The sequence below is a fragment of the Coturnix japonica genome, chromosome 7 (assembly GCF_001577835.2).
Source record: "Coturnix japonica isolate 7356 chromosome 7, Coturnix japonica 2.1, whole genome shotgun sequence".
NCBI lineage: Eukaryota > Metazoa > Chordata > Aves > Galliformes > Phasianidae > Coturnix > Coturnix japonica.
Window position 1 is genome coordinate 7699888 of NC_029522.1, and position 23225 is coordinate 7723112.

The 23225-nt window shown below is 47.2% G+C and overlaps 1 protein-coding gene and 1 long non-coding RNA gene across 15 annotated transcripts in view; one reads left to right on the forward strand and one right to left on the reverse strand.

Annotated features, from left to right (window-relative positions):
• Positions 1-1858, reverse strand: part of IKZF2 (IKAROS family zinc finger 2) — a 109727-nt gene extending 107869 nt beyond the window's left edge. For 8 of the 12 annotated variants that reach the window (XM_032445739.1, XM_015867969.2, XM_015867965.2 and 5 more), the window contains exon 1: positions 1402-1858. The gene's annotated coding sequence lies outside the window, so the exon portion shown is untranslated. Of the gene's footprint in view, positions 1-266; positions 1095-1401 lie in introns of those variants that run through there. The other 4 variants (XM_032445732.1, XM_032445730.1, XM_032445735.1 and 1 more) reach the window with 4 other exon arrangements.
• A 30-nt stretch (positions 1859-1888) lies between these two features.
• Positions 1889-20105, forward strand: LOC107316466. 3 transcript variants are annotated; one of them, XR_004307899.1, is made up of 5 exons: positions 1889-2119; positions 4696-4823; positions 16607-16938; positions 19610-19768; positions 20038-20105. It is a non-coding gene; the product is annotated as an uncharacterized LOC107316466 (long non-coding RNA). The 3 variants fall into 3 exon arrangements; XR_001556371.2 differs by having other exon boundaries at positions 1893-2119; positions 19610-20097; XR_001556370.2 differs by lacking the exons at positions 19610-19768; positions 20038-20105 and having other exon boundaries at positions 1897-2119; positions 16607-17111.
• Positions 20106-23225: the final 3120 nt, after the last annotated feature.

Here is a 23225-nt window from a genome sequence, read left to right on the forward strand (position 1 = left end):
CAACCCGCTTTCCTCCCGCCTTTCCCCCAATAAATAAATACTTTTCTCTGTGTTCTTCTTTGGTATAAAGCAGATCAAATTCCCAAGGCATTCAGCACATAACACTTAAATTTCAACCTGCCCGGCTGCTATCAAACTCTCTCCAGTGACTGATTTTTCCACATGACTTTCAAAACAACAACAATAACATAAAAAGAAACCACATAGAATTGTCCAAAAAAGTTTCCAATACGGGCAAGCTGCTTCCTCAAGCCCTCCCAAATTACCTTCTGTTCCCCCTAGTCCAGGTAGGCAGGCACACACTGAGGAAGGAGAGAGGCATCAGAAGCAACAGGGAAAGAGCAGCCCAGCCAATGGAGTGAAGGAAAGAAACGGGAGGAAGGGAGGAGGAAAACAAAAAAAAATAATAAAAAAATAAAAAAGGCACAGAACCATCCGTAACCAAAATTAAAGCACCGTTTGGGGGTAGGAGGGGGGTTATGTATTTTACTTTTTCCTTTTTATTTCTTAAAAGTCGGGAAGAAGAGAAGGGGGAAGGAAAGAAAAGTTTGCTCCCCGTTTTCAGGCTGTGATGGGGAATCCCGGCGGCTCAGCCTTCCAGCAGAGGAGGGGGGAGAAGGAGAGGAGCTGGAGACACGGCGAGGTGGGGAAAGTTGGAGAAGGGAGAAAAGGGGGAGGTGGAGGCGAGGCGGCCGCCCCGGCACTTACAGGTGGGGCATGCGGAGCCGGGCAGCGCGGGATGAGCCGCCGGGAGAGCAGCTCAGGAATGGCACATACTTTCAAGGAAGATGAAGAACAAAAAGGGAGAGAGGGAGGGAGAGAGAGAGGGAGGGAGAGGGAGGGAGGTCAGCCGGTGCTACAGCAATGCGATTAACCAGCAGAGAGAGAGAGAGAGAGAGAAAAACTTGATCCACCGGTTCCTTCCGAATCGACACGGCAACCGGAGCGGGGGGGCTCGGGCGGCAGCGCACCGCCGGGCGGGCATAGCCTAGGCCAACTTCCCGGAGCTGCTCCGGCCCCGGGCAGCTGCCCGCCCCCCACCACCACGAGCTGTCAAAGTGATCCAAGTCCTGCCTCGCTGCTCCCATTAATTCTTTTAGGACCCTCTTCCCCCTCTCCCGTTCCCCCCCACCCCCCTTCGCACGGCCGCCGCGCCTCAGGCCGCAGGTGGCGGCGGGCGCCGAGGGAGCGGCGGCAGGGCCGAGTAACGGGGCGCACAGCGAGAGCTGCGGGGAGAGCGGGGCGGGGGGACGGCGGGGTGGGAGATGGGGGGAAACACACGCGTTGTCCCCGAGGGGAGCAGCAACAAGTCGGGCCGGGAGCTGAGCGCCGTGCTCCCGGGGGAAGGCGAAGGGAGAGGGAGGGACGGCACGGGGAGGGGGCCGCCAGGCGCACATTTACCTCAGCCGCGCAGGCAGTGGATCACTTCCATGCCCCTTTTGTTTGTGTTTTTATTAGTGCCGCCGCCCCGCGCCCGTCAGCGGCCGCCTATGGAAACTGAGGCAGCGGCGCGGTCGCTAAGGGTAATCCTGCCGGCACTTCCTCCATCTTCGGAGAGCAGGGTTAGCCTGGGACAGCTGGTCAAACCCCGAGAAACCGATCCGCCCTCACACACACACACTCACTCACTCCCTCACACACGCACACACACACACATAGGCGCACATACACCGAGGCGAGCGCGCACCCGCCCGCAGGCGCGCCCCCCCCTCTCCGCGCGCACACGCACACACCGAGCGGGAGCGCGCCTCCGCCCCGCGCGCCTCAGCCGTGATGGAGGGAGGGAGGGGGGCACGCAGGGGAGGGGGCCGCTGTGCGGGGCCGCTCAGCACGCTCGGCAATCGATTAGAGGACAAGTGCCGCCTCACGAGGACACGCACACGAGAGCGCGCACCGCCCCCTGAGGGCACGGCGGCACCGGGCGGCACCGCGCTGCCCCGCACGGCTCCGAGGGCCGAGTCGGTCGTGATTCAGCGCTTCTGTTTTTTAACCGGCCCGTGCCCGGGTCGGTGCCGCGGGGATGCTGGGCGTTCTTAGGAGGCGTTTTATCCCATAAAGATGCTGGCACTGCTGGGTACTGCGTGAGGAAGCGCTGCCACAGGTGATGGAGCTGACAAAGGTAGGCACACAAACAGGAGAAGGGCTGATGGAGCCCGTCCTGTATCCACACTGGAGCAGAGAGCTTCATGATGTGCTGAGCGGAGCTCCTGCACTGCTCACACCCGCACTCTTTGCAGGTACCTGAGCCAAGCTAATCACTGCCTCACCAGCGCTACAAATTTTAGCCAATTAGTCATGACACCACATCTGAGAAGCGGGTTAATTTAACTCTCCTCACTTTGCATAGGAAGGAGGCAGAAGGGTTAGGGGACTGGCCCGAGGCCATGAAGAGCGGTGCTCAGAGCTGAGCCTAGAAAGCAGACTTCTTGTTTCCCACGCCTACGTTTCAGCAACTAGACTTGGCTTGCCTACCTCAGCAAATAGGCTGGCATAGCTATAGCTGTGTAATTACACCGTTACCGTAATGCTGGAATAACTCTCCTTGTGGACGTTCTCCACCAGGTGGAAAGTGACTTCCCAAAAGCATTCACTGAACAGCAAACACTTCATGGTTTATTGCACTTTTTTCCTCCCACTGTGGGGTCACCATTCCCAAGATGCAGGTCTGGGCGGCTTTCGATAGCTCTTACAAGGCGTTGGAAAGCATGGGGAAATGTAAAAGGTGGCGATGAAATGCTGGAAGTTTTGTCGTTGAGATTTTTATGGCGCTTTTCATCAAAATGTTGAAAGCTGAAAGCTTCCAGCTGGCTCTCCTTACAGGTAATAATTTAATAACTAACAGCTTTTCTCCCAAAGCTGTTGGAACCGGCTTGAGTCATGGAAGCTGATGGGAAGAGCCAGACCCGTCCTCTACAGTAATTATTTCTGGTTTTAATCCCGCTGCTCCGTAAGCTTTCAAAACCAAATGAAGCTGTGAAAACAGGCAAGAGTGACCAAGGGAAAAGCAGGGGACAGACGCTAACGTGAAAGGGTTCACCCTTAAAAATTAATTTGTTAAGTGCAAAGACTGCAGAGATGAGAGCATCTTCGCTCCAGCAACGTGGGCATAGCGTGAATCACTGGTTTCATTGCAACATTCAGCTCTGCCACAGCTCACGGGCTGCAGTGAGAGTTCCAGTGATTTCCATCAACCACACAACTGCCCCCAGATTGTACTATCTGGAGGCTCAGGTGCTGGTTTAGGGATTAGGACTCTAGAGCTCACGTCCAACCCTGGTCAAATGGTGTGATTTCAACCAAATTGTTATTCCTCTACATTTCAGTTGTGTTGTTAAATTGCAGCAAATAATGCAATGAGAGGTTTTTCTTCAGTTGAAAGCAGTTCTCAGCTTTGCTTCAGACTTCTGCCCCGCTATAGAAGCTGTATGGGCAAATCTTTTAGAGCCATTCGTGGAGCTCCTTTCCCCTCTGTTTCCATCCATGGGACCTAAGCAAACCTAACACACCCTCTCTGCCACAACAGCCCAGCTACCCATGGGACAGCCACCCAGTCCTGAGACTTGTCGTGTCCCCAGGATACTATGGGCCTCAGTTCTCCTTCGCTCTGCTGGAGGCAACAGAGCTGCCCCATTTAACATGGAGGCTGGAAGGAGAAATTAATGCCTTATTGCTCGTCATTAACGTGCTCCAATAGGTCAGTGATGGGCTCAGCCTGTTTTCAGCAGAGTATTTAACTATATAAGCATTTAACTTGTGCGTGTACGCATTCACACAAGTTACTATTCAAAACAGCCAAAAAATTATATAAATTCTGGTCTAAATGATCTGGTTGTCATTATTTTGTGTGCTTTTGTAAGGTCAAAGTATTCTAGCAGTTAGCTCCCCAAAAACTTGTGTTAGGTATCCACAAACATAATAGCTTATCGCAGCCAAAGCTCGAGGTTTATTTAGATTTAGGAAATGAAAAAAGGCATATCTACCACAGTGCTGCCTCGGACGGCTGTGAACACCACTGAGCAATGGACCTCCGGGTCAGCTTTCATGCCTTTAGACTGAACCCTCTCTTTTCTGAGCAAGAAGGGGTACTTTGATGACAAATTGGATCGAATCCCAATATACTTTGGACAGGACAAATGTAGACCTTTCTTTACTTAACTGTGTCGGGCCATCTCCAACCATATAAGCACTAATCTATTCAGTATTCCATCTCCTCCTCTTTACTACAAAAAAGGCACTGTTTTATGCTTATATGCGCCAATAAAGAGACCTATAAAGAAAATAATGAACATCCTTGAATATTTTCAGGCCATACCCTATTAATTTTAAAAGCGGCTCAACATACTGCACCCCTTGTATTTCAGCAAGATAAAAGCCTATAGATTAATTCCTATTAAAACAGTTGGTATTTTCAGGACATGCAGATGTAATTTATGGAGAGGCACAATGCTCATAATAGCTCAAAGGCCACAGAAACTGTAGATCTGTGTCTGTTACTGTAGTTGTACAGGCATTCATTGTACAGAGAGCGGTTGAAAAGACGGAGTATGTAATCTGAATACTAAATTTGTGAATAGTTTCTCACTTGGGCTGGTTAGGCTTTTCAAGAGCAGCGGATGCTTTGTGGGGGACTTTGTAAGACATTCTGCTAACACGTCACGTGGTTGCTCTATTTTCTTCTCTTATCGTTCCTGTTAGAGCTTTATTCATGAATGCACGGGATTGATTATTAGAAGGGCACAAGCTCCTGCTCTATTCTCTCCACCTGAAGTCAGTGTGCTCCGTGTGAGACAATTTCCACAACAAATTCTGCTTCTTCCTATCAGGTGAGCAACTTGAGGTGTATATAAACCATAAGTGTGCAAGAGATCAAGATTCTTCCCCCTCCACAAGCACCCCAATTGCTGTATTCAAGTTACTTGGGAAATAGTATCGTATTTTATGGTTTATTATCAACAATAAAAGTGTACAGGTTTTCTATTTTATTATGGAGATATAAATGTATATGGATGCATCACTTATGAGGCAGGGAGATTCTGAAGTGTCCTAACAACTTTTAATTATGACACGAGCTACCAAGTGTGGATGTTTGAGGCTGGGTTCATCTCTATTCTTTGCACAGCTCCTAGCACAATGAGGCTTTATTTATGACCCAGCATCCCACTTAGTACTTCACCAAGATTAAGAGTCAAACTTTGCTTATGACCTGAAATCTCAATACCAGCACGACTGAATATGTCCAGTGTTGAATGGGGAACAGCACAGTAGTACACAGTTCAAAGGTATGGTGGACAATTTACTTTACTGAACGATGGAGGCATTTAGGCAGTTGTTGCTCAAGCTGAAAGTTGGTAACAATTACAGTTGTTGGTTCAGTTTAGCACTGCAAAGTATCAGGGAACATCCAATGACCAATGACTTTGCAACATTTAAACGTTTGGTGGGAATGGAGTTCTCTTTATGTTTGTCTTTGACAGAATTAACACAGATCCCAAAAGGTCAAATGCCTCCAGTTAAGGTCTGAAGGGGCTTCTATAGAAAGGTATTTATTAACATCTTCCTTGATGCTACTAAATTAGGCTGCAGACAGCATGGGAGCAGGCCTTGTAAGGATCAGCATGCTGTGATCATCGTAGAATCACAGAATGGCCTGGGTTGAAAAGGACCACAATGATCATCCAGTTCCAACCCCCTGCTATGTGCAGGGTCACCAACCAGCAGCTCAGGCTGCCCAGAGCCACATCCAGCCTGGCCTTGAATGCCTGCAGGGATGGGGCATCCACAGCCTCCCTGGGCAACCTGTGCCAGTGTGTCACCACCCTCTGGGTGAAAAACTTCCTCCTAAGATCCAACCTGAACCTCCCCTGTCTCAGTTTAAAACCATTCCCCCTTGTCCTATCATTGTCCACACTCATAAACAGCTGTTCGCCCTCCTGCTCCCTTGCTCCCTTCAAGTATAGCATGGCTACATTCGTAGTTGTCATTCTGTGTGAAAGACGGAATAGATAAAGCCACCCAGTGCTTACATATCTGAACTTGTTAGGAGATCATCTCTAAAACCTGGCTGAGGTTCAAGGGATAAGAACATGTTCTTGATTCCAACCTACCTCTCAGAGGGCAGCATGCACCAGTGGCCCCTTGGAGTCCAGGAGCCCCAGGAAAACGCCCAGCCAGCAGGGCACAGGCCTCATTAGCCAGAGCATCGTCCCAGAAAGTCAGCACAAATTTACTGGGATGTACTTTGCTATCACTAGTTCTTGGCCCTTCCCCTTCACTGATTTTCCAGCATCATGCTGGTGCTGTTAGAAAGCCAAGGAGAGGTCATGGCGTATCTTTCAGACTGACACCAACTCCTGAAAGCGTGTGGCTGTGCTGTGGTCTGATGCAGGGGAGCAGGGCAGGGGTCAGTCCCCTCTGTCCCATTCACGTTTGATCAGCGCTGCTCAGCACAATGCACTGAAGCAGTGCAAGCACCTCAATGTGAAGAACCACGTCTGCAGTGAGCACAGGGGGTGCCATTCAAACCAGTCTGCTGGTCACCGCAGAAACAGTATGTTGTCAGAGTCTCATGAGTAATGAAGCCAGAGCATAAAATTGTCTGAAAAAACAGAAACGCCCAGCTCTCCACCTCCTTAAGAGGCACAGTTGAGCCAAAGCTTTACACTGTCTCATCTCAGAGGTGAAGCACAGCATGGAGATTGACTATAAGCCTTGATCACTGTGTTCAGTTCTGGAGAAGGGTGTTCATCTCCCTGTCCATTTACAACTCAGCAATAGGCACCTTGTTTGGCCTTGTATTTCCAGGCTGCTTCTAGAGTCTATGGAAAAAGATTGGTCCATCCAGGTTGCAACTCCAGCCACCAAAATTCAATTCCACAGAAGGGTGTTTCCTCCCCCAGTGACTACAGAAGGAGGCTGAAGAAATCAGCTGGGCTAAACTGCACTTAAAATGGGTGATTATCCTCCTTTGTACTTCAAGTTCACCTCGAAAATGAAAATGATCATGTTTTGTCTCCTCTGTCAACTCTGCTAAAAATCAGGAATGCCTCAGGGAAAGGGCAGGGACTTGGCTATGGCTCTGATGGAGGCTGTGCAAGTGGATAGTTGAGAATGTTTTAAAAACAAGGCTTTTGTGTGCCTCCTTTGTGGCCATAAGGGTCGTCATACAAGCGTCCTGGTGTTGGTGAAGATACGGTGGCCTTAAATTAACTGGCCAGATAATCACTTTTGAAGTGGATTCAGGTTAACTTTGATTAACCACAGACAACAATTTAGATAATTAAAATCAAACATTAGCATCTTTTTACTCTGCTGCCAGTGTTACATTAAACAGTGTTTGACCACAGCCTTTAAGAGCTGTGTATTCGTTTTTATTGTAACAATCTGCTGCCTCCCTCCAGCAGCAGAACCGATACAGCTTTTCTCAGCTTGTTTTGCTTGGTGGTAAGGATTCCTTAATTTCTCACTTTTATGTGTTCTTATTTTACTCCAGTAAAGAAACAACATTTCTCTACACCTTGACATTACCCACACATAACTGTGCAAGCAAGGAAAACATAACTTCATTCTCATGGTTTGAAAATGCATCTTTTTCCCTGGCTGTTTGTTTTTAAGCGGGTGGTGTTTGCATTTTCTGCTTCTCCTTAGGGTGTTCAAATCAATGAAGACATCATTAGGTCCCTCTATGACAAATATGGTCTTTTCCTCCTGGCTTCTGCTAATGCATTGTAATTCTTTCTGAGATCTGGAAGAACAAATGTTGCTTTCTTTTTATTAACAACACTGGGGATTCTTCTGATTAAGATTTTGGGTGGTGCGATGATGGCTAAAGATGTCGTGGTAGGCCTGAGCTTATAGCACAAATATCAGTAGAAATTTTCCTACTGACTTCAGCTGGAAAGAAACAGTTTTTCAGTGAAAAATAAAGACTCAGTTTATACAGCTATAATCAGGATGTGAGTAAATAAATAAAACCTTGAAGATATTAAGATCATCATTTTTGTCTTAAAAATTGTTCTCTGAATAGCTTGAGCCACACAGCTGAGGAGTGCTGCCCAGAACAGAACTGTCCTGATGCAGAACATGCACAGAGTTTATAGTGAGGCCATATGGAAGTACTGGGTCTCAACTTACTTCGTGAAGAAGCTGAATGCCTCTGGTAGGAGCTTGCTGCTGTTCTGGGTTTGCTGGCTTAGTTTTTAATTCAAAAGGGGTATAATTTTGTGCTCAGCTCCAAAGTTTGGTTAAAAATAGCATTGAAAATGACCCTTACAATATGAAAATGTTTTTCCATGGACGTTGTATCCAAAGCAGCCGACTTGATCACAAATTGATTTCCACACTGTACTGAGCTGCCTTCGTTGGCTGACAACAAAATGATGACTCCCTGGTAAGGTTATTGCTGCAGGTTCTTGCAAGGTTTTTGCATGTTTGCACGTATGCCCTTTTGAAATAAAGCGTTCTTCTGACCACAGATGGTGGCTTGTCTTGATGTAAGATCTCCGGTGAAAAATCCTCAGTTGTCATCAACCTTAAGTTGGAGGTACCTAAAGAGGAACAATCGAGACTTACCTACAATGTAACATTTTTGACTGTTCAAAATGGATTGAGACATGCTAAAAAGAACAAAAACCAAAGTACCAAACCGTGGGGCTGACCTCCTCAGCATAGAAATGTTTTTCTCTTTGCTGACTTTTTCCACTGCCTCCTTCAAGAAGTAGTTTCTTCCCTTAGACAAGGGAAGCTCCATCAGCTCTTGCATAGAGCAAAACTGACACCCACTGGCCACCCCCAGTACTTGAGACACGGTGAGCTTGTGAGCGAGCCTTGCCTCAGGGCAGAGCCAAAGACAGAAAAGATTAAAGAACCTTCTGGTGCATCTCGGTCCTTCTTCCTTACAACAGACAACATGAGCATAGCCAGCAGTAGTCCCCAAGGCCTTCTGCTGCAAAGTGGGATGATGCACAGCACAATGCATGGGGTACCCTACATTCCTTTGGTGTATCATGAAGGACTGGCCGTACCAATGCCTCCTACATGACAAAATGCCTTTCTGGGTGGACCGGCTTTACTGACCGTTTTTATCCCTGAAATTCAGGATGAGGTTTCACAGGGTCAGTCTCAGCCTTGCTGTGTTTATGGTCTGCCGCACTTCCCTGCATGAGTTGTTTGCCATCAGCCATCCGCGTGCTTTCTGCCACTCAGATGGAGACTGACTTAATTCTCTTCCCATGTAGGTCTCACTCCTCTGCGTCCCAGTTTTCTCTGTGCAGTTCTCATTCCTCTTCACTGTCACCTCTGATCACTACAGCTCTGTTAGCAAGGCTCCCAAAGATAATGTTTCCAACCAAGCAGGGGCTCTGCACTGTGTGAAGACGTGTCCCTTTCTTCCTCCTTGTCACAGCACAGCCCAAATCACATTGCCATTTATATTTCTATTTTTCAATTGCATTGAATGCTTCTGTCTGATTTGCTACACACTTAGGCACTTTTAACATGATTGCCTAGTAAGTAGCTCCTTCCTACTGAATATCTTTGTTTTAGATTGTATTTCTCTCCTCATGGAGAACTTCAGTCTTCCCAGAGATTCAATCTAATTCTTTTATTTCCTCCACATGTAATATATCATCATGCGCTACCCTCTGCTATTATTTCTTGCTCTCATCTGCTCTTTTAAACTCTTCTCCACTCTGCTGCATGTTACTGATTTCATGCAGTACATTATCTTCTACATGGAACATGTTGCTTTGCTGAACAGTACGTTATTATACTTCATGTAACCAGTGCGCCCTTTTATGCCTGCACGATCACTTTGCACTTTAGCTATTTTAAACATCATGGTAGTACATTATTCAAAATTTAAGGCATGGTATCTCGAAAGCACTGTTCTGTTTCTTATCGCAGCTTCCAGGCAGTATAGAGCAGCTTCAGCTGTTAAACAGGGAAGGATTCTTTTTTCAATGCTAAGCAACTTCAGCCCATGCACTTTTCTCCCTGCCTGTCCCACTGAGCTGGCTCAGCCTGCAGGGAGGAAGGAGCTGGGGTAAGCTGTGCTCACCTTTCCTAGTGCTCACCCACTTACATCTTCTCATGAGGGCTTTCAAGGATAAGTGAGCTATGCTCTTATTTCAAATAATAATTTTTTTGGAGCCTGCCAACAGAGTCCAGCACTCTGACTCCATCTCACATTTTCAATTTTAGTTTCTCCAGATGAGTGAAGCATCACCTTGCATTGCTTTAGAAGAACTTGATGAAGTTACAAGATTATTCAGTGATGCTTAATAGCTGGTTAATTAAAAGTTTGAAGCCAACATGCAACAGCAGCTTCTGTAGTGTGAACAGAGGCCATGGTGTTACTCCATATTTACTGTAATGCTATTTACACCCACGTCAGCCTCAAAAGCTTGTTCTCAGCCATGGCCTGACTTCAGGACAGGCTGCATCCTGAGCTGTGGATACGAATGATCTTTGAGGGAATCAACCCAAGTTGTTGGAGCCATTCATTGTCACATGCCCAGTATAAATATTCTAAGGGAAAACACTCCCCCCACCACCCTTGACTTTCTAAGTCCAACTGCTTTGAATTGGCCCTGCCATTAGCAAGACTCGGTTCTGAAGTATCAGTCTGCCATGGCGAGCCAGCAAGGGACAGGCTGTGGGTCTTGGTTAACAAGCTATAACTACTCAGGTGATGGCTGTACAGCAGTATCTGTGAGCACAAGATACCCTGTGAGATACCCTTGTCTGCCAGTGCATTTGGGAGCAGCAGGGAAGGAGCTGGAGGGAAAGCCATATCCAAGCACAGATGTATCTGAAGCCTTCAGCAGAGTTATCCATGACTGTATCTCACTTTGCATTCCAGGCTTGCCTAGATTACAGGCTTGCCTAGATTAAGCTGAGGAGTCTCATGGACAGAGGATGAGGATTGCAGCATGTGGGGCTTATTTGTCCCCAGATGTCACCACTACACAGAGGTGGTGGGACTGAGGGGACACCTTGCTGTCTAAGCATTTTGTCCTGATGTCTTGGTCTTAATTAACTTTTTTTAAATAATCATCCTATCTACTCCAGTGAATGCTGTTGAGAGTTCTTCACTGAACCATGAGCTGTCAGGTTGGTATGTTTCAACACTTCCCTCCACTTTCTTATACTAATACTGAGCAATGTATCTGCAGCAACAGAAACAATCATCTTATCCTATACAGCAACAAAAGACTTGAGGACAGTTCTAAATCTGGAACCCTTTGCAAATTTACACCAGCACCTTTGCAGGTCTGGATTTTGAAAAAGCCATCAGAGGGGGAAAAAAAACACATAGAGAACCTTCAAGGTCAGCAGTGCATTTATTTTCCTGAGATCACACTGATGGAAGTGTTACAGTAAAGTTACAGTGCTCCTGGGTAAAGACTAATCGTGTACTCCGTACTTTACCATATGTTTATATATGTAGTCTGTATATGTAGACAGTTGGGTGAGGGTTCTGTGTGAAACGAGAACACTGGAAAGCATCAAGGGCTACCAGCTTTCTGATGGCCCATGCCTTCAACAAGATACCTCAGTGTATGCACAGAAATCCAGACACCCAGTCTAGACTTGCAATCCAGACACTTCTTACAAGCGGTGTGTATTCTGGGAGGAAATCCCAAGGGACAGTTTGAACAGCATTTCCAATGCAAGCTTGTTTATAGAATCACAACCAGTATTTCCATGGTTTCACCAGCTCTGTTTCTGTCAAGAGACAACTGCTTGGTTTTCCCTTTGATAAGGTAGAAGCACAGCTATTTTCTTACTGGGCATTGCCTTCCTTTCAGCACTGTACAAGATGCAGACCTTTTCCTTCCAATTTGCAGGTTTGGTTCCCAGTCAAATGCAATGCTTAAGCCAAGCTCTCCATCTGCAGTTAGCTCTGTCTGGAAGGTTGGGTTAGATGAGCTCCAGAAACATATTTTCCAACATGAATTCCTTCACATCTGCACTAGTACTAACAGTGCCTAGTATTTACTTTAAGCCTCCCATGGCCCTAAGAGGAAAAATAAGGCTCAAAGGTGTTACAGCCCATAGATGCAAGAAGCAATGGATGTCAGAGTCAGGAAAGGCAGCATAAGGTACAGAAATAGAACTCACACCCAGTGGTTTAATCATTTTTGCTGTATCATTCATATCAAGGAGAGATTTCAAAGGAAACTGCGCTCTCATCCCAATTTTTCTGCCCTTCATGCATATTTAAAATCCATAGGCGATTTCCAGTCTTTCAGTTACCTTCCTGTACTTTGGGTTTTCTTGTCTTGTTTTGCTTTGGTTTGGTTTTTAATTTATTTGCAAAGTTCTTTCAAAAAATGCACTGATCAAAGGGCTTTGTGGAATTGTAGCTTGCTTTCTACCTTGTCATAAATAATGGAGATACGCAGCCGAGGCACGGTGAGTGTGTACTATTTATCGCTTTCCTCTGGGGAGCCATTTATCTTAAAACTACTACGTTTTACTTTCTGAAACGTGTCTGATTGTAACGCTTGCAAATGTAGATGTTGAAAGTTGGCTCCGATAATTTATGCTCTCACGCTTCCAGATCACACGTTATTTTTGAAGCTTCCCTTTTCACTACGATGTTCCCCATTTTCTCTAAAGCAAAGAAGGGGGGAAAAGCTCACCTACAGTGCAGCTACATGAAAGCTGTGTGGACGGAATGAAATCTGCATTACATTGCTCTCAATGCCAGGCCATTCATTTTGGGCCGCAGCCTACACTGTGTATAATACTAAGGCCAAAACCACAGGGCGAGGGCAGAACTTAGTAAAAACTACTAAACATTTATTGATTTAATTAGTGCAGAATAAGGGAAAAGCGGAAAACAAAACTAACCATATGAGTTTATGGTGCCTGAAGACTCGTCCTTTACAATTTACCGCAAAAAGCCGCAGTTTGATGGGGTGTGATGGAGTGGAAATGATTCCACTGTCCGTATTTTCCTTTTGCTAAACTGAAAGTTTTCTGTTGAAAAAGAACAAAAAAAAAAAAAAAAAAAAGATGGAGAAAGTTGGGCTAGTTTTAGTCACCGCTCTTGCTGTTAGCCCACAGCTGCAGGCAAGGCAACAGACTGCAAAGCGGACAGAAAGAAGTACCCAGCAAAGGCTCTGCAAAAGGAAAACAGATGCAGAACAACTAAAGGATAACTTTGTTTGCCTTATTCTGGTCAAGTTCCTCATTCAGAGTTCAAAGCACTCAGTATTCCATGATTTCTTGCTACCATTTTAAACAAATGAGACCCGGGGCAGTGTCATACATCGGAGGGCATTCCAAACCTTTTTGTGCCCTCCACATAAACCGGGGCTCACATTGCTACAGAAGGCAGCAGAAACTACAGGGCTTCCAGCCAGTTTGGGGTTTGCCCAAAAAGAAAACCAAAGTGATCGATCATCTGCTACCTCTGCATGTGCCTGTTTGTGTTAGGATGCCAGTTCTGGCCCAGCAGAGTAAATTGTTAGGGCACTTCGTAGCAGCTGGGGACTGCACCTCATGAGCACATCCCTATAAAGCAAGAGGCTCTCACAGAACAGAGTCAGGGTCATGCGGGCTGCCTGCTGCCTCCTCCCGTCAGAACACTTCCCCCATCAGAAGGTTTCTAGAGCAGGAAAGAGAGGGGTGATTTACAAAACAAGTCAAAACTTTCCACTGCACTTGAACTTTCTTCTTCTGTGGTGAAAGGCAGGCAATTTTGATGTTTATTATCAGTTTTTCCTATTGTTATTGTACAGGCTTAATGTAACTGCCGTGCCATAATAATATACATCTGCTCTTTGAAATGCACCAGTGAATGTCAGTTAGGCAGTAGTTCTGCTTCTCATGTAATTAACATCCCTTTCTTTTAAAGTAAGCGATGAGATGATACATTAAAGTCCCCGCAGAATGCACCAGATAGCGTCAAAACTGTAGAAAACACAACAGAGATGGGGGCTGCCTTTCAGCACAACCCTTTGGATGCACATTTAAAACCCCACGAGCGCTTTGGGGCCTTGGGCAAGAGTGCTGCAGTGATGTGCAGGCAGGGAGAGCAGGGCAGAGGGATGGATGGTGCAGGGCTGCGGCCCTCTGGTTTTGGAGCCTGCCAGGCTCACGTGCATGTAGGAAGAATATCACAGTGCCCCAGGCCCTGCCAGCAGCTCCTGGCCAGCCTTGTAAAAGACAAGTCCTGGCACTGTTGCCTCCAGCAGAGGTACTCCCAGCCTTGAATCACCCCACCTGGCTCACAGCACAGCACAGCACCCTGTCGTGCAGCATGGGGCATAGTTTGTTGAGGCTCTGGGCAGGCAAAGCCTGGGCTGCTTTGATTTCCTTTTGTTCTCCAACCCATTTGTCCACCCTTGAACTCCTATCTTGCTATTTTTCTATGTACAACATTGAGTTGCATTAAATGTTTACAATCGTATTACAGGATACAGTTTTAGTTTACTATAATAAAAGGGAGTTGGTAAGACTTCATTATCTGTGGTGGCAGAAGAAGAATAAAATCTTACACCTACGAGTTTGTCTGTAACAGAAACAGAGAAACCAAAGTCGCTGTAACTGGCCCCAGAGTCACTGTATGTCATGATTCTGGACATGGAGAAAACCAAAGCTACAATTTCATTCCCACTGCGTGCATCATTGCAGGGCAATTCCCTTTTGCTTCCTGTGCTGCCATGGTGGGAAGTGGGCAGTTATTGAAGTACAGCAGCACAGCCTCAGCAAGGACCGACTTATATCCGACTGCGGGAGCAGAGCTCTGCAATTCCTGTGATCTTTTCCTTTAAAATATAAATTGCTGGTACTTTAATCATTTATCAGAAGGAAGAGAGTGTTTGTTTCAAAGGCACAGAATGGAGGCTTTAAAATTATACTTTGCTCATCTGTCATTCTGAGCAAATGCAGGAGTAAGAAGGTTTTTAGGCTGTGCAGAGATGCTTTAATTCCTTTCAGTTTTACAGGTAAAAAAAAGCCCCTCCTCCTCCCTCCTACCAGGTGTGTGTGAAGGCGCATTTCGATACAACCCTGTTCTTGGTTTTGAGTTCTCTGTAAAAGAAAAATAAAACACACCAAAGCTGAAACGCTGTGCTGACAGCCCCTGCAAAATACTCGCCTCTTCCCCACCCACGGCATGTAAGAGCTGCAGAGGGATGCAGAGAAAAGAAGAGACGGCAGGTCCGAGGGAGAATTCCCCGCGGTCTGCAGGGAGGAGCTGTCTCCCCCATGTATTTCTTGTGTTTCCTTCTGTTCCTTCTCCTTTCCCCCTAGAAATCTCCTCTGTATGTCCCTATGACAGCAGGGCAAGCTGCAGCCCTGCTGCCCAGCTGTAACCTCCAGGTGTGCTGGGGGATGCAGGGACCCAGCTGGGCCCCCTCTTCTCTCCACCCGCCCCACTCCACTGCTCCAAGTTGGTTTTGTTTCTGCTCCCCTTTACCAGCAGAAGTGGGGTTTGGCAGGGCCAGGAGCTCCCCGACTGTCCCATTCATTTTGTAGAAGAGATCTGGAGTGTTCACCAACTCGTCTCCTTGGGCTACTTTGTAAGCAGCCATCTCGTGCCCTGTAAGGAGCTACCTGCAGCACACTTTGTACATCAAGTTCCCATTCAGTAGTTTGCATGGAAAGCACTGAACATTCAAGAGGCTTTTTTACACAAACAGTATTATTAGGACTTGGGCGCTTCTGCCCACATGCAAGAGAGTGGAAAGAAGCTTTCAGGACTGCAGCTTGGAGCAGACCTGTTTGAGACATGGTTTTGTGGGACAGTCTGAGCCTCCCAGGCTTTGAATTCTTGTGGCTTCCAGCTCTGGGGGCAGGGGGGCTCAGCGAGCGTCAGCCCAGGCTCCTCAAAGCTGAACAAGAAGTTAGGGCCTATTAGTCAGAAACCACCTCAAAGCTGCCGAGCTGGAGGATGCTGCAGCCCCGGGTGTGCTATTTAACACCTGCCTGCTTCTGCTGCAACTGTATCCTACCAGGCTGGTTCCAGTTGCATTTGTGGTTAGCTAAGCAAAACCCCAAATCTTCAGCAATGACTTCAACACTTTTTTCTAGGGCTGCTGCTGAAAAACGTCAGCCACTTGGCTACCTTAATCTCAGTGCAGTTTGTAGGGAAAAAAACATAGGTTGAACTCCCCAGCTCTCTATTTTATGGACACAGCAGTTTCAGAAACCAGAGGTGGCTGGGTTGGAAGTGACCTCTGGGGTCACTGGTCCAGCAAGGAAGGACAAAAGTGAATCAGGGGAAATGGAAACAAGTTGTAACAGAAGGAGACCACTAAGAATGCGTCGGCTCCTAAGAAGTAAGGATCACCATGGGCAGCAATATTCCTCTGCAAATCCAAAGCCATCTGCTGGGGCAGCACAGCAGCGTGCTCACAGCTGTGGGGACGTGGTCATGTCCTTCCTGGCTCTTCTCCCTGCTACCAGCATCGAGTGGTTAACAAGCTTTGGAAGCAGGATGGTTTTAAATGGAGTGTCCCGTGGGTATTCCTCACTTAAAAGACAAACCAGAGGAATCAGCCACCTGGGAGCAGAAGCAAATATTTATGGATGAGATACAGCTACTAAATTCCCTTTCATGACTGACTTCGTTTTCTTTTCCTTTCCTTTTAAGGGGTTAAAGAGCTTCAAAACAAACCCTCTTTGGAGCAGGATTTCAGGCTGACATCCCCAGTCATCCTACAGCGAGCACACTCTGCTACAGACCTGCTCCCCACTAAATGCCCCGCTCTTCCCAAATGGGAAGCCCTGGCTTTGCCGTGCTGTGAAATCTGTAATATTCTTGCATGACCGCTGTTTTAAGTTAGACTGCATTCCTGTCTTTCAGTTGTCAGGAGAGCGTGGAAAGAAGATATTTATCGCATTAGCCCTGCATGATCAAGGAGAAGGCTGGCTGTTTGGGGATGCTTTATTAATGAATGCTAGAGGACATCCACCCCTCCTAAGGTACGAGTGGCTCGTTACTGAAAAATGCAGGGAGATAAACAGCCAAGTCCTCTGTCTTCTGTGGCTCTTCAGTAGGTGTGTTACACTTGACATACGTTATTTATGAGCCTCAGATAGTGCCCAAGGCTAAACCTACCACTGCCATTAAAAAATAAAAGCCGATGTAACCGACAGAGTGTTTCTGCTGCCGGTGGTTTAATAACACGGGTGTCTTTCACGTGACTTGAAAGGCCCAATGCAAAGTGCATCAAAGGAGAGGATAATTTTTCTATTGACTTCAAAGATGGATCAGCCCTGCGGGGCGATGTGCGCTGCTAGGCTCAGGCATTGGGCACCCACCTGAATGAAGCCTCCCCACCAGCCTTGCAAAACACCCACCAGAAACGCTTCCCTCTCCAGGAGCGAGCATCTAGCTGTGCTGCCATCAGGGAAACCCTGCCCTACAGCTAAAAATGCCTTTCCTTTGTGCCCTCCAAGTCCTCCAAACCTTTCTCCCTCTCCACTAAGTTCAACTCTCAAATAGAAGAGGGGGGGAACCATGTAGCTAGCAAATCCCACTCTGTGTTAAACTATCAGATGCATTTTTTATCCATGGTGCTCCCAGTCCAGTTATGGCTGACCAGAGGGCAGGCCTGCCATCAGAGCCATTTAGTGACCCTGTCACCATTGTATACCATCATGTGGCACCTTTGCCACTCTAACCAAGGAGAGAAGAGGGGGCAGGAAAGAATTGCTGGCATCAGCCAAAAAGCCCCCTGGTTTAAAAGCAAGTTCTCTGGGACAGGAAGGTGTCACAGAGTACAAGATACTCTCCTGCAGTGGCTTCCTGAGCAAAACTGCTTGTGAAATGAGTTTGCTGAGAGCACCCCCCCCTCCTGGCGTGCTCTGGCTGCTTGCTGCCAACACATTGCAGGCGCTCTGCAAAGTGCTGCTCACTTGCTCTGCGGTTGCTTGTGACAGCTTGGTTTGGATGGGAAGAGGGAACCAAAGGGCTCTTCTGAAGAAGAGGAGCTACCTGCAGCCCATGCTGCCTTGCTCATCCTTTTCTTTTGCTCAGAGAGGTGATCCCAAACCTGCTGGGCTCATCCCTGTATGCCAGGCATGAGCACACGCATGGGTTAACCCAGGCCTCCCTCCCTAAAACAGAGAGAAACTTGTTTTCCCCAGCACGAAACTCCTGTCGCATACGGGCACGCAGACAGTCATTTTAATGACTATACGCTGTTGTAATGTTAGCAGATATTTTAAAGAGCATATCGCTCCAACAGAAGCCACTGCCATCTGTGCTTCCCCAATTAGGAATGCAAGCAAATATGTATTTTTACAGTAACATCAATAAAATGTAACGCACAAGTGATGTATCTTCGCATTTTTTTTAAAGGCACAAACTGGGGAGGCAGTCACACTGAAGCCATGGAATTCCCTCGCATGAAGAACGGGGTTTTTAAACCCAAAAGCACAATCCATGCAGGCATTCCACCGCAGGCATTTTAGCTTCTAAAACCAGGTCAACTAAAGAGAATAAACGTGTTTTAATATCTTATGCACTACTGGTGGGGGCAAGGGAATGGAACAATGTATTATCTCCAGGAGAATATGGCCTATGTATATATATAGTGTGTGTATGTGCGTGTGTTTTGGAGTTTTAAAAACAGCCAACCCTGATTGCCAGGATATCATCAGCAAGCAGCCCCTGCCATTCACCTGAAACCCATCTCATGCCTTTTTTTCCACGAAATCCCGTCTCTTTTTCTCCCCATTGGTTCAATGGGGCACCCCCAAACTGAGCCATCACAAATCAGCCATTTGGGAAGCAAACACATCCACATCCTGCCGCTCGCATTGGGCAGACAAAGGTGCTGCGGATGCTGAGCAGGAGCCCCCTGGAGCTGTCATGTGCCTCCGGTGCCTTGCACTGTGCTCGCTCGCCTCTTGCTGCCTTGTTGGTTTGCTTTGGGGTTGTTTTGTGTTGTTGTTTTTTTCCACCGTGCAACTGCACCTTGAACTGTTTCCTTCTACAGCCCCCAGAAGGGAGGGGGACAAACCCAAACAAAGTGAAATATCATCTGCTGCTGCCAGCCACGCATCCCCTCCCTACCTGGTGCTTAATGCGATAATGAACCTTCCCGGAGGAGCTTTTGTGGTTGAGGGCTTACTGAATAATAATGCAGTGCAGAAAGCACATAAAGCCACATTTCTGTCTCGGTTCTTTTTCTTTCCTTCCCCTCCCCCCAGCCCAAATACACATCTGATCAAAAGTCAGGCTGCAATTAAAAAGAAGCACAGTTTGCTTCTTTCATTTTCTTTTTTCCCTTACACCACTAGATGGTCTTTCATCAGCAAACAAAAACAGGGTAAATGTTTTCTCAGCCGTGGTGAAGGTTATACTTCGTAACAGTGCTTTGTGCTTCAACACCCAGCCCTTCTAAGAACAGTTGTGTTAAAATACCGTAAGACATAAACAGTTTGGTGCCTTGCAGGATTACCCATGCCATGGCACAGGTAGATGAGCACAGGACATGCCCTGCGCTGGCCCTGTCCCCCATTGCAGTGTTCTCCATTCCTCCAGTCCACGGGTGATGTGTATAAGGTGGTGACACTTACACACATCACCTCCATAGCAATGGGAACCAGGAGCGCTGGGTCTCAGGCTGCTGTTGTCTTTCTGCAGGTTTTTCAGAGACCAGCACAAAAAACCTTCTAAAGCCTCTTCCCGGTCTGTTACGACTTGCTCTTATGTTTCTGCACTTGAGAACCTCCTTGGCATGTTTTAAGGCTCCACAGCACCGAAAAGAGTAGGAACCCCAACCAACCCCAGCAAAGTGAACCGGTGAGTAACTGTGAACATCTGCAAGGCCCTCACATCTCTCCCAGACGTCATGATAAAGAAGAAAACATCTGTGGGACCAGAGCATTAATTCCATTTTCCACTTCCTTTAGTGTAGATGGGGATATAAAATGCTGGGCTCTGTGCTGAAGGGCAGAGGTCCCCAATCCAGCCCCTGCGTGCAGCAGGACATGCTCTGGAGGAGCTTTTTGCTCAGGGAATTTCAAACAGAGCACCAAACCTTCACTTTTTGCCTCTCCATACACCCACAGGTGTGTTCCTCCTTGTGGGACATAGAGGCAGCGTCTCACTTGAAACTGATAGAAGTCAACTCATAGACACAATTAAAATTAATTACAGAGCTGTAGAAATGCCTCTGCATGTTGCTAATAAAGAAATAATTGAAGTTGATGGTTGTCTAAATATCTCTCTTACCCTCAGCGTGTATGACTGGAAATACACATTTTCACTCCTGTTAATTACTCTGGGCACACACACAGACCTGGGTTCTGCAACTCAGAGCTTGGTACACCTATTAGGAATCTCCTCTGGCCAAGCTTGCTGCCATTCCCCAGAGGCTTTGTCCCACTTCAGGACTCAAACACACCACCACGGTGCTGATAACAAGTGTAGGAGTTTATGACTCATTCAGCAAATTGTTTTATGTGCTGATGAAGTTTGATTACTCTCAACACCAGCACAGACTATGGAGCAAGAGAGCAGCTTGTTGATCCCAGAGCTGGGCACTTCATCCAGCTCCCGCTCTTCATCCAGCTCCTGCTCTTCTGCTCAAGCCCAGGCTGGAGACGATGGTCAATGCACCACAACACTTGCAATGGAAGTTCTGTAGTTTCCATTGAGAAGACTCTAGCTGCTGCATTTTGTTTATTTTGAATCTAGAGGCTTGTGCTTAGTGACAGGTTGCCGGTGTCCATCTGCAGCTTGTTTTTTGTTTTCATGCACGCTGCACATTTGTGTGACAAGACGTGGGCATGTTCAGCACGGAACAAACCTGCTTGTTTTTCACCTACAGCCTGCCCACAGGGGAGGCTTGGCTGAGTCCCGGCCTAAAAGCATTCCTCCTCCACTGCCCCCGGATGGGGCAGCTGCAGAAGGCCCCCAAATCCCAGTGCTCTATAGGAGATGGGATTCAGTTTCACTGCATTTATCACACCATCATGGATTAGAATATAGAATAGCTTTACTGCTGTTATTTAAGAGCAGGATCCACATTTGGGGAGAATTTGAGCTTTACACCCAACCAGGCTCTCCCAACCTTGCAGTGTCCCGTAACCAGGGTCACATAACCTGTGCCAGCTCATCCCAGCACAGATTTAGCAGACAACACACAGGATTAACACTTGCCAAACCTCACCTGGCTCTTCCCATTGACTTCTGTGCCTTCCCAGCAGTCCTGAGGCTGGGCTAATTACCTTGGGCTGTTAACTAAGCACCCTAATTTACTTCCTCCACTGAGTCCTTTCCCAGTCACTAGCAGAATGTCCCACATGTCCTCATGTCCATCCCTGAGTGGCCCGGCCCGTCTCACCTGCTCGATGTTCAGGTTGCCACAAGAGGATGAGACCAAAGTTACTTTTTCAGCAGATTCTGGAGTTATCATCACCTTCTAAGTGAACCCCAGAGCTCACACCATGCAGAGACTTCACAGTTACTTGCAAAAAACCCTGCCTAAAAGTCCTTCAGTGGGTGCCAAGTGCCACACAAGACGAGCGCTGCAATCAGATGGCAACGTAGGAGATCCAGAAGTTGTGCCAAGGCTCCGTCTGGGGGGAAAGAAAGGGAATAAAAAAGGGGAGGGGAACAGTCACCCACGCTGAACAGCCTTCCTTTGCATGCTCCTTGGCAAAGCTCCTTATGTGCCCTGAAACAGCCCCGTGCCACCTGAGCACGCTGAAAATGGGCAAAGAGGAGCCCAGCAGGCAGCAGCTTTGCCAGCTGTCGGTCTTGGGAGAACTTCTACAGCACGCACTTGTTATAAACACAGCCCTGAGCTGCCAGAGATCAGGGAGCGTTTGGACACCGCTCTCAGACACAGGGTTTGGGTGGTGCTGTGTGGAGCCAGCATCAGACTCAGAGTAACCCTGTGAGTCCCTTCCAGGACATCCCCTGGTTGTGTGATCCTATGAAAAGCAGCTTCACAAACACAAACAGACAAAAGCCCAAATCTCTCCATCCTTGCTGTTCACTCAGAGCTTTCCTCTAACACCAACGACGTGATTTGTGCAGCGTTTGATTTCTAACATTTGAACACCGGACGGAGCCAAACACTGCAGGTTTGGGAACCAAAACAAGGGCACAAAGGTGTCTGTTCCCCTTGTCCCAGCCATTCCCCACCCTGAGTGCTGCTTGTGCCCAGAGCTTCCAACCACAGGGCACAGCTATTGCTCCCTCTGCAGGATAGATATCTTTATATACTGATACATACTTGTATCTCTCTTGTACACACCTTGGGTTTATTAGAGGATTTTCTTTTGTGGGGTAGTGTTCATTTTCTATTTCATTAATGAGGAAGGAGATATAAGTATGCTGGGTGTTCTTATTTGTTGTGCCCCCATTTTGCAGTATTGCTCACTTTTGTTAACCTCAGCCTGAGGCTGGAGACATCACTGAGTTTCCCTGTAATCTCACCTTTTGTAGTAACAAATCCCATTTTTTTGGAGCCAAACCTCAGAGCAACGAAGGAGGTAAAAACAAAAGTGAAAGCTGAACACATTCAGCAGGGAGAAGCTCTTAAGAACCAAGTCCTAAAGGGCAGGACATTGGCAAGAAGAGAGAAGGTGATTAGAACGGACTATAATGTCTTCTGGTTTTCTGACCTGTCTTGCTAGTTGGTGACTTATGCTGCAGCTTTTTTAAATGCCTGGGCTTGGTTGCACACACTGGTTTGCTCAAGCATGCGTTTGTTACCAACAGGCAGGACTCCTCGCTTCGGTACTGATGGAGAAGTGACAGCCGTCACTCAAACAGTCCCCCCCTGTTATTGACATGAAGAGTACAGAGCACCTGGAGATTTCAGACTGGCACTCAGGAGGCTGAAGAGAGTAGGTTCATGGCCTTGCTCTGACAACAGGAATCTTGAACTGATTCTTAAAGGTTTTTCCACACTAATATGACAAGCCAAACCCTGAGTTAAGAGTTTCAAACCTGAACTTTTGCATTTGCAAACAGTATGAGCTGAGACTTGCTGCAGGCATCAGGTTCCCATTCCTGTACACACAGATGTTTTCCTGCTACGTGCATTGTGAATGCAGGCTTTTTAAAGGCTTTCACCACACAATTCCATGTTTTAGTGTGATCATCTACAAAAAGCAGAACTTTGGCACCCCAAAAATACTCTCACAAAGTCTGCTGTCCTGTTCATGGGAGAGATCTGTGCCTTGCCCCAGTGGGAACCAGGCCTGGCTATCAGCTTCTGTTCCTAAGAAATAAAGACTGGCAA